The sequence below is a fragment of the Tenrec ecaudatus genome, chromosome 5, assembly GCF_050624435.1.
Source record: "Tenrec ecaudatus isolate mTenEca1 chromosome 5, mTenEca1.hap1, whole genome shotgun sequence".
In the NCBI taxonomy this organism is placed as follows: domain Eukaryota; kingdom Metazoa; phylum Chordata; class Mammalia; order Afrosoricida; family Tenrecidae; genus Tenrec; species Tenrec ecaudatus.
Genome location: NC_134534.1, coordinates 115,038,378 through 115,047,598, shown reverse-complemented (window position 1 = coordinate 115,047,598; position 9,221 = coordinate 115,038,378). Strand labels below are relative to the sequence as shown.

General features: G+C 40.3%; 1 pseudogene; it reads left to right on the top strand.

The window, feature by feature from the left end:
- Positions 1 to 1,129: 1,129 nt before the first annotated feature.
- Positions 1,130 to 2,062, top strand: LOC142448913 (iron-sulfur cluster assembly 1 homolog, mitochondrial pseudogene; annotated as a pseudogene).
- The last annotated feature ends 7,159 nt before the right edge of the window (positions 2,063 to 9,221 follow it).

Below are 9,221 nucleotides of genomic sequence, written 5' to 3'. Positions count from 1 at the left end.
CATTTGGCACAGTTCACTCTTTTTTTTGTTGTTGTTTATTTATTTATTTATCTATTTATTTATTTTTTTTATTTTTTTATTTTAACAATTTATTGGGGCTGATACAATTCTTTTCACAGTTCATACATATACATAATCAATTGTATAAAGCACATCTGTACAGTCTTTGCCCTAATCATTTTTTTCTCTTTTCTTCTTTTACATTTTACTAGGGACTCAAACAACTCCCACCACAATCCATACACATACATACATCAACTGTACAAAGCACATCCATACATTCCCTGCCCCAATCATTCTCAAGGCATTTGCTCTCCACTTAAGCCCCTTGTATCAGGTCCTCTTTTTTTTCCCCCTCCCTCTCCATTACCCCCTCCCTCATATGCCCTTGGTAATTTATACATCGTTATTTTGTCATATCTTGCCCTATCCAGAGCACAGTTCACTCTTAAGTCCATCTCTTTCTGCTCACATTTTACTAAAAGAAGCAAGAAGAAACCAACTGGTTCCTTTAAGATCTTGCTTAGAAATCTCCTCAGCCAAGTATCCAAGTTCTACTTTCCACCAAGCATTTTAACAAAATTCAGACAAGTTCTTTGCCACTGCATAGAAAGCATCTCATTTCCTCCATTGTTCAATCATGTGTTCAGTATTTTCTTTTGAAGCCTCACCAGCACATCTCATGTCCACATTTCTAGCAGCAATCTGTTGTTGTCACCATATAATTCAAGCTGAATGGTGTGGGAAATCAGTACAAATCAATTCTACTTCCTCTTCAACACTCTATGTCAGGGGGTATCAAACTGTAACCATATTCATTCATTTATATTTTGTCTATAAATGCTTTGGTGATATAAAGGCAGAGTTGAGTACTTGCAACGTAGCATAGAAAGTCTGAACTGCTTACTTTCTGCCCCCTTTTAAAATAAGATTTCAAGGTTATTATAAAGCAAACTATAATTCTCTCCACCATTCATCTGCTATTTTGTCCTATTGTAGTGACTTGATATTGAAAGCCATGCCACTAGTATTTCAATCACCAGCATTGTCATCATGCTGAACAGATTTCAACAAAATTTCCACATTAAGAAAGTGTAGGAAAAAAATGCCTGGGCCGTGCGCCGGAGCTTGTGGCGTCAGTGCGTGCTGCCGTGTCCATGGAGAGAGGTTGAACAGTTCGATCTCCTGCCGGAGGCACCAGGGCCGCGAAGATGTCGGCTTCATTAGTCCGAGCCACCGTCCGGGCTGTGAGCAAGAGGAAACTGCAGGCCACCCGGGCCGCCCTCACCCTGACACCTTCAGCAGTACACAAGATTAAACAGCTTCTTAAAGATAAGCCTGAACATGTAGGTTTGAAAGTTGGTGTTCGAACCAGGGGTTGCAATGGCCTTTCTTATGCTTTAGAATATACAAAGACCAAAGGAGATTCTGATGTAGAAGTAGTTCAAGATGGTGTCAAAGTGTTCATCGAAAAGAAAGCACAACTCACCCTTTTAGGAACAGAAATGGACTTTGTAGAAGATAAATTATCCAGTGAGTTTGTGTTCAATAACCCAAACATCAAAGGAACGTGTGGCTGTGGAGAGAGCTTAATATGTGAAACCTCAGGACTCTGCGTCTGTGAGCTCCAGGGATGTTCATGGGAACCGCGGGCAGAGAAGGAAATCGCTGACTGTCACGAGCGTAGATTCACAATGTCTGGCTGCCTTACAAGGAAAATAAAAGTAATGCTTTTGAAAATGAAGCCAGTGTGCTGAATTCAAGAAGAAGAGATACTTGCATTTTTAAGGGACAGAGAATGAGAAGTCATTACTCTTTGAGGATCATTTTCTGTTCTGTAAAGGAAAGGAAAAAAGAAATCCTACCCTACAATTAACTCTTGCATCCTTTCTGTTAACCAGTTTCATCTGAGTTGCCTTCATGGTAGGATTTCTGGAAACCCATTCTTGCTTTGTGTCCACACATTAGGCCTTTCTTGAATGACATGAAATGTGCAACCTTTTAGCATTTCCTGACCAGTTTGGTGGCCCTTAAGATTGAAGAGCAAGAACTCTCCTGACTGCAGGTCCGAATGTGACAAGGAATTGTTTTCTACCCAAACTTGGCCCAGCCTTTTTACATTTTTATCAAAAATGTCATTGCTGATGTCTCATTTATTGCCAGTTAGATGGAACCATTGGACAAAGACTTCCTAGAACTGTTGTGCAAAATAATTCTGGGTGTTGGTATTGAAAGGAAAAAAACATCACCCCACTTGCCTGCTTTTTCATCCACTCCTCTCATCACCATTGGCTTCCTTGACCAAAAAACCAAGGGCAGGGCAAGGTGGACTTTAGGAGTTCGTTCAATAGCAAAAACTGAAGCCCAGAAAGCCAAACCCCAGGGAGCTGAGGGCTTGACCACCCTTCCTTGGGTTGCAAGTCCTGACCAGAGGCCAACTCTCCCAGACATCCCCTTGTAAGTGCCTGTGCCCTGTGCTCTCAGGCAGGTAAGGGAATTAATTGGATGGCCTGGCTGCTTGCTCTCATCCACATTTTTATAAAATTTCTTAGTAATTTGATATAGATTGTATTAATTGTTTTATTCCCAGTTGGAAGAATTTTATTGTAAAACCCATTTATGTGAATTATTGCCTTCTTTTTAGAACTATAAGCAACAGTTTATGCCACAAGCAAGACCTAGCAGTCCAGTTAGTTCTTTTGGAGTGTATCGATTATTACAAAGCAGAACATGGAGTGCTTTCCACAATTTCGCAGCGTGCTTAACATCTACTGCAAAAGTTCAAACCTAACGTTTTTGTTCCCAACTTTCCTTTACAGTTTTCACTTAGTTCATTTTGTCATTTAGTTCTTAATTTTCCTGAGATTGGCATAGAATCGTACTGTGAATTGCCAAGTATACTTTTTTAGAGCGTTGATTCCACTGAATTGAAGTCGTGTTGTGAACCTTCATGTTTGCTACTGTTCACTCTAGTACCTGGCACGGGTGCAGCAGCTTTATACGTTTGCTCGTGAGTTGGTTTCATGAACGTAATTGTATGGCCCACTTAAAATTTGTGCAGTACCATATCATGGAGAGATTGAGTTATCAATAAAAAAGAAATGTGGCTTCTTGGTGATCGTAAAAAAAAAAAGCCTGGTTATCTATTTCCAAATTAGCCAATTAAAACCTCATAACAGAATGAATCACAACAGAACATTGTCTGACTTACTTGCTTTGGATATGTCAAATGAGTGATTTATACCTACCTAGAGGAGAACATGAAGCTTGGACAAGAAGAGAGGCCCACTGAGGGTGAGGAAGACCCTCCATGAAACAGATGGGTATAATCCCTTTGGTGATGAATTCACAAACATCAGGTATTGTCAGTAAAAGCAAAGTTCTGCTGTGTTGTACATAGTGTCACCACAAGCTGCACATAACTTCTCCACAGCTGTTTATCCATTTATCTATCTGTCTACCTATCCACCCTTCCACCTGTCCATCCACCTACCCTCCATTGATTTGTATTATACTCTGTTTGGCAAGGATGAGAAATGTTATATAACTTTAGGTCTTATAGAAAGTGGTGGAGCAGTGACTTGAACTATAAATTATAAACTTCAATATCATAACTATAACTATAAAATTCAATGTTATTCTTACAGTACAGTCATGTCCTTGTGGCCTAGTGGTTAAGTGGTAATCATTGAGGTGCTAATCACAATGTGTGTGGTTTGGACTAAGCAGCCGCTGTGTAAGAGAGAGGTGAGGCTGTCAGCCCTTGTGAAGATGTAAAGTCTTGGAAAACCCAAGGGAGGCAGTTCCACTCTGTCCTAAAGGGTCACTATAAGTCAGAATTGACTCGATGGCTGTGAGACAGACAATCAGTTTGATACTATCTTGATAGAACTATATTGATAGAGCTAAAAAGAGAACAATGTTAAGGCATATATTCTTTATTAGTTAAGGGAAACTATCTTGTTTTAAAAAAGACTTGTGCCACCAGGGGAAAACTGGAGATATAGTATGATTTTTATTTATTTTTCCCCTGATTTAGTTTCCTTGCCTCAACATGTGTGGGATGCTACCTGGGGGCCAAATCAACTGGTGGACTGCGGTGGACAGGTTGCTGTGCCGTGTTGTTCCACACCATGACACCACCCTACCTTGTCTTGTTTGCTGCCTGCAGGCCTAGGCTCATCTTGCCACCACTCCAGATGCCACACCTCCCACTAGCCACTTTGTATCACTACACCACGCACCGCAACCTACTATGCTACTGGCCTCTGCTACCCCTCACCACTTCACCTTCCTACTGTCTACTTCCTTGATATTGGGCTAGTAACAATGTGAGGTGGAAGAACATTCAGTATATTAATTGTCCCACAAAAGTGAGTTGGTCTGAGCCCTCTGTCTTACTGTGTGGACTAATTTGCTGTTATAGTCCCTTTCACTATAAAAGTATCCTTTTACAAATATATAACCATAACTGTCCTGCTATGCTTTTCTAGAGAACCCTGCCTAACACAGTCATTATACCAGAAAGAACTAGCCAACATTCTACCATCTCAGGAGGTAGCACATGAACAAGAACCAATGGTGCTGAAGGAAGAAGTTCAAATTGCACTGAAAGCACTAGCCAAAAACAAGGCTCTGGGAATTGACGGGATTCCAATGAAAATGTTTCAACAAGGTGATGAAGCACTGGAAGCACTTTCTTATCTATGCCAAGGAATTTGAAAGACAGCTGCTTGGCCAAGTAATAGGAAGAGATCCACATTTGTGCCCATTCCAAAGAAAAGTAACTCCACAGAATCCTCAAATTATAGAACTGTATCATATGCAAGTAGAATTGTACTGAAGCTCATTAAAAACTGTTTGCAGCAGCACATTGACATGGAGCTGTTCAGGCTGGATTCAGAAAAGAACTTGAAATAAGGGATATCATTGCTGATGTCAGAAGGATCTTGGCTGAAAGCAGAGAACACCAGAAAGATGTTTACTTGTGTTGTATTGACTGTGCAAAGGCTTTGACTGTGTAGAGCATAATAAACTATGGATAGACTTGAGGAGAATGGGAATCCACGATCCTTCATTGTGCTTATGTGGAACTTGTATAAAGAGGCAGTTGTGTCAACACAACAGGTAATGGTGCATGGTTTGAAATAAGGGAAGGTTCGAGATGGGATTGTATCCTTTCACCATACTTATTCAGTCTGTATACTGAGCAAATCATCAGAAAAGTTGGCTTATCTGAAGAAGAATGTGGCATCACAGTAAGAGGAAGGCTTATTAACACCTGCAGTAAGTAGATGACACATCCCTGATTGCCGAAAGTGAGGAGGACTTGGAGCACTTGCTGGTGAAGATCTAGGATTGCAGCCTTCAGTATGAATTACAACTCAATGTAAGCAAGACCAAATTCCTGATAAATGGACCAGTAGTTAACATCATGATAAATGGGGAAAGTTTGAAGTTGTCAAAGATTTTGTCTTGCTTGGATCTACAATCAGCTTATGGAAGCAGCAGCCAAGAGATCAGAAGAGGCATAATATTGGGTAAATCTGTTGCCCAAGATTGATTTAAAATGTTGAGAAGGAAGAATGTTACTTTGCGGGCTAAGGTAAGCATGAACCAAGCCATAGTATTTTCCAATGCCTCATATGTGTGCGTAACTTGGACATTGAATAAGGAAGACCAAAGAAGAATCTGTGCATTCGAATGGTGGTGCTGGAGAATATTGAAAGTACCATGGACTTCTAAAAGAAGAAACCAGTCTGTCTTGGAAGAAGTACAGCCAGAGTGCTCTTGAGAGGCAAGGATGGTAAGACTTTGTTTGGGAGATATTATCAGGAGATACCTGCCTCTGGAAAAAGACATCATGTTTGGTAGAGGGTGAAAAAGAGGAAGACCCTCAAGGAGATGGATGGACACAGAGAATAAGAACTTTGTGTTCTTATTCAAGCATAGGAACAATTGTGAGGAGGTTGCAGGAACAGGCAGTGTTTCTTTCTGTTGTATAAACAGGGTCCCTATGAGTCAGAACTGACTCGATGGCCCCTAAAAACAAGAAAACACTTTTTCAAGCATAATGTCCTTTGCCAGGGACTGTTCTCTCCTGATAGCGTGTCCAAGGTATGTGAGATGAAATTTCTCCTTCCTTGACTCCAAGGATCATTCTGACTGTACTTCTCCGAAGACAGATCTATTTGTTTGTTTGTTTTGGCAGTCCATTGTCTCTTCGATATTCTTTGCTAGGACGATAGTTCAAATGCATTGTTTTCCTCCTCCCCCATGGTCTTCCTTATTCGATGTCTAATTTTCACAAGCATATGAGGCAATGGAAAATACCATGGCTTGGTTCAGGCATACCTCAGTCCTCAAAGTAGCATCCTTACTTTTCAACACTTTAAAATGGTCTTTGGCAGGGCATTAGATTTACTCAATTCAATGTGTCTTTTGATAGGTTGATTGCTGCTTCCATGAGCATTGATTTTGTACACTAAGAAGCATACAAAATAATGACGAAACATCTCACAATATAGATGAGCCCAGAGGACATTGTGCTAAATGAAATAAGTCAACAATAAGACAAATGTAGCATAAGACCACTACTACAAAATCAAGAAAAGTTTTACACTCAGAAATAAACATTCTTTTATGCTTACTTTGATGAGACAGAGAAGGGAACAACACTAACTAGACAATAGACATACACCAACTTGGGTGAAGGGAAGGAAGGTGCTACAGTATGGGGAAGATCACCACAGACTGATCAGAGCAAAGGAAGACTGTGAGAAGTACACACAAGTAAAAGGTGACAATGATAAATACTGCTACATAGCAACCTGCAATAATAGCAATTAATAATTTACATGTGGATACATAAGCAGATATGTGAGCTGAATGGCAAATGAGGGTGCACCCAATAGGTTTGACAGAGGAAATTTATATATATGTATTTGTATTTATTATAAATTGTATTTGTATATACTACAAATAAATTCAGGTATACAGTAGAACATACACAAAATTATGCAAACATAACACCTTGAGTCACTGGGCTTGGGGGCGCAGGACCATTGTCTCAGGTAACATCCAGATCAATTGGAATAACATAGCCTATAATGACAATGCTCTTCAACTTTGGTGAGTAAAGACTCTGGACTTAGAAACTCACCAGAGTCCATCTAAGATAAAACCATTATCTCTTCTCATTGATGTAAAGAAGAATAAACCATAGACTCAAGGAGACAATAAGGTTCCTTTTACCTAAGTTAATATGTATCTACTATCTAGTCAGTGTTTGTCTTTTCTTTTCTCTCTTATCCAAGGGATTCATGGGCCACATGAATTACAGCCTCCAATAAATACCCTGTGATCAGAACTAGATGGTGCCCAGCTACTACTACCAACAACACTGATAGGGATCACAATGGAAGGTCTTAGACAGAGTGGGAGAAAAAGATAGAAAAAGTCCAAATCACCAAAAAAGACTAAACTTACCGATCTCAGAGTCTTAGACAACCTTCAAACTCCGAAGTGATCCCACTCCCAGAGGTGATATTTTATTCAAACAATAGGCAGGTCCATAAAGTGAAAAACAATACCCATTAGGTACATAGTCCTCTGAACAGCAAACAATATTAGAACCAAAGGGCAGTATCTGTCCTAAAACCATTTTCTTTTTTTTTTAAATTTTATTTTAACAATTTATTGGGGCTGATACAATTCTTTTCACAGTTCATACATATACATACATCAATTGTATAAAGCACATCTGTACAGTCTTTGCCCTAATTATCCTTTTCTCTTTTCTTCTTTTACATTTTATTAGGGACTCAAACAACTCCTACCACAATCCATACATATACATACATCAATTGTACAAAGCACATCCATACATTCCCTGCCCCAATCATTCTCAAGGCATTTGCTCTCCACTTGAGCCCCTTGCATCAGGTCCTCTTTTTTTTTTTTCCCCTCCCTCCCCATTCCCCCCTAAAACCATTTTCAGAAGGCAGAGTAGGGCTGCAAAGACTGGCAAATAGCAGCATGGGATTTAGGGGGAGTGAGAAGAGGCCTATTACATTTAGTGGGGTTACCAGACTGCTGTTACAAATAATGTCATGACGTAAACTTTCGCCCAAACCACAATCAAGTGTTCCAAGGGAGAAAGACATTTATTTTTGTTCCAAGACGGAAAGTTTCTGGGCCATGCAAACAATTTTGTGCTCTACTACTACCAGAAAAGTTGGTGGTTCAAAGACACTCAGCAGTGCTGTGAAAGAAAAACATCTGGCAATCTGCTGCTCTAAAGAGTACAGCAAAGAGTAAGACTCTTTGGATCTCAGTTCTACTTTGGAACACATGGGGTTGGCATGAGTCAGAGGTGACTCTACAACAATGTGTTTGTGTGTTTTGGTTTGGATTGGATTTCCAGCTGAATTTATTAAAATTCAGAGGTAAGGAGAAGGAGAAATGATACCTTCCAAGTTTCCCATGATCTACTTGCTTCTGGGATAGGGGATGAACAGCATACCCTTACACTCTGAGAATAGTTCATCCCTTACCATATGTCAGTTTGTTGTACTCTGGTGACTTGTGTGAGGAGCCGGAAGTTATGTCACGTGCCAGCAGAGTTCTCCATGGGAGACAGGTTTTAGCAGAGCTTTCACAGGAAGGCAGAGTAGGAAGAAAGTCTGAGATACCTAATTCTGAAAATTAGCCAAGGACATCCATATGAATCCCAGAAGAATGTCGGTTATGGTGCTGGAAGATGAGCTGCAGCAAGGACTTGAGCAATCTAATGATCTTGATGGAATGGTGGGCCGAGGCAATGATTTTTGTCTTTTATGCTTGGGCTGTCAGGGAGTTGAGGCCCAAAGGAGGACATCCAACAATAACACAGCCTACTCCATATGCCCACCCAAACTAAAATAAAGGTCAATACCAATGTGAAGCTCCTACTTTGTTTACCTGCTCACACAACTTCCCTCCCAGGACATTCTGCCTTCAGAACTGACATTGCCATTCTGGACACATCTACACGGCTTGCAGGAAAAGCTGCTCCCAGCAGCTGAAGTGCAGCCGCCTCTTAGCAGATGGTGTTTAATAATAGGCTTTGTTATCCAGGTTCTTCTATTTTTAGCCACCAAATATAATTTATGAAGAAAAAAGGACAAAAAATGCCCTCCCCCAATCTTCATCAGATCTCCTATAATTATAGAATAAGGTGC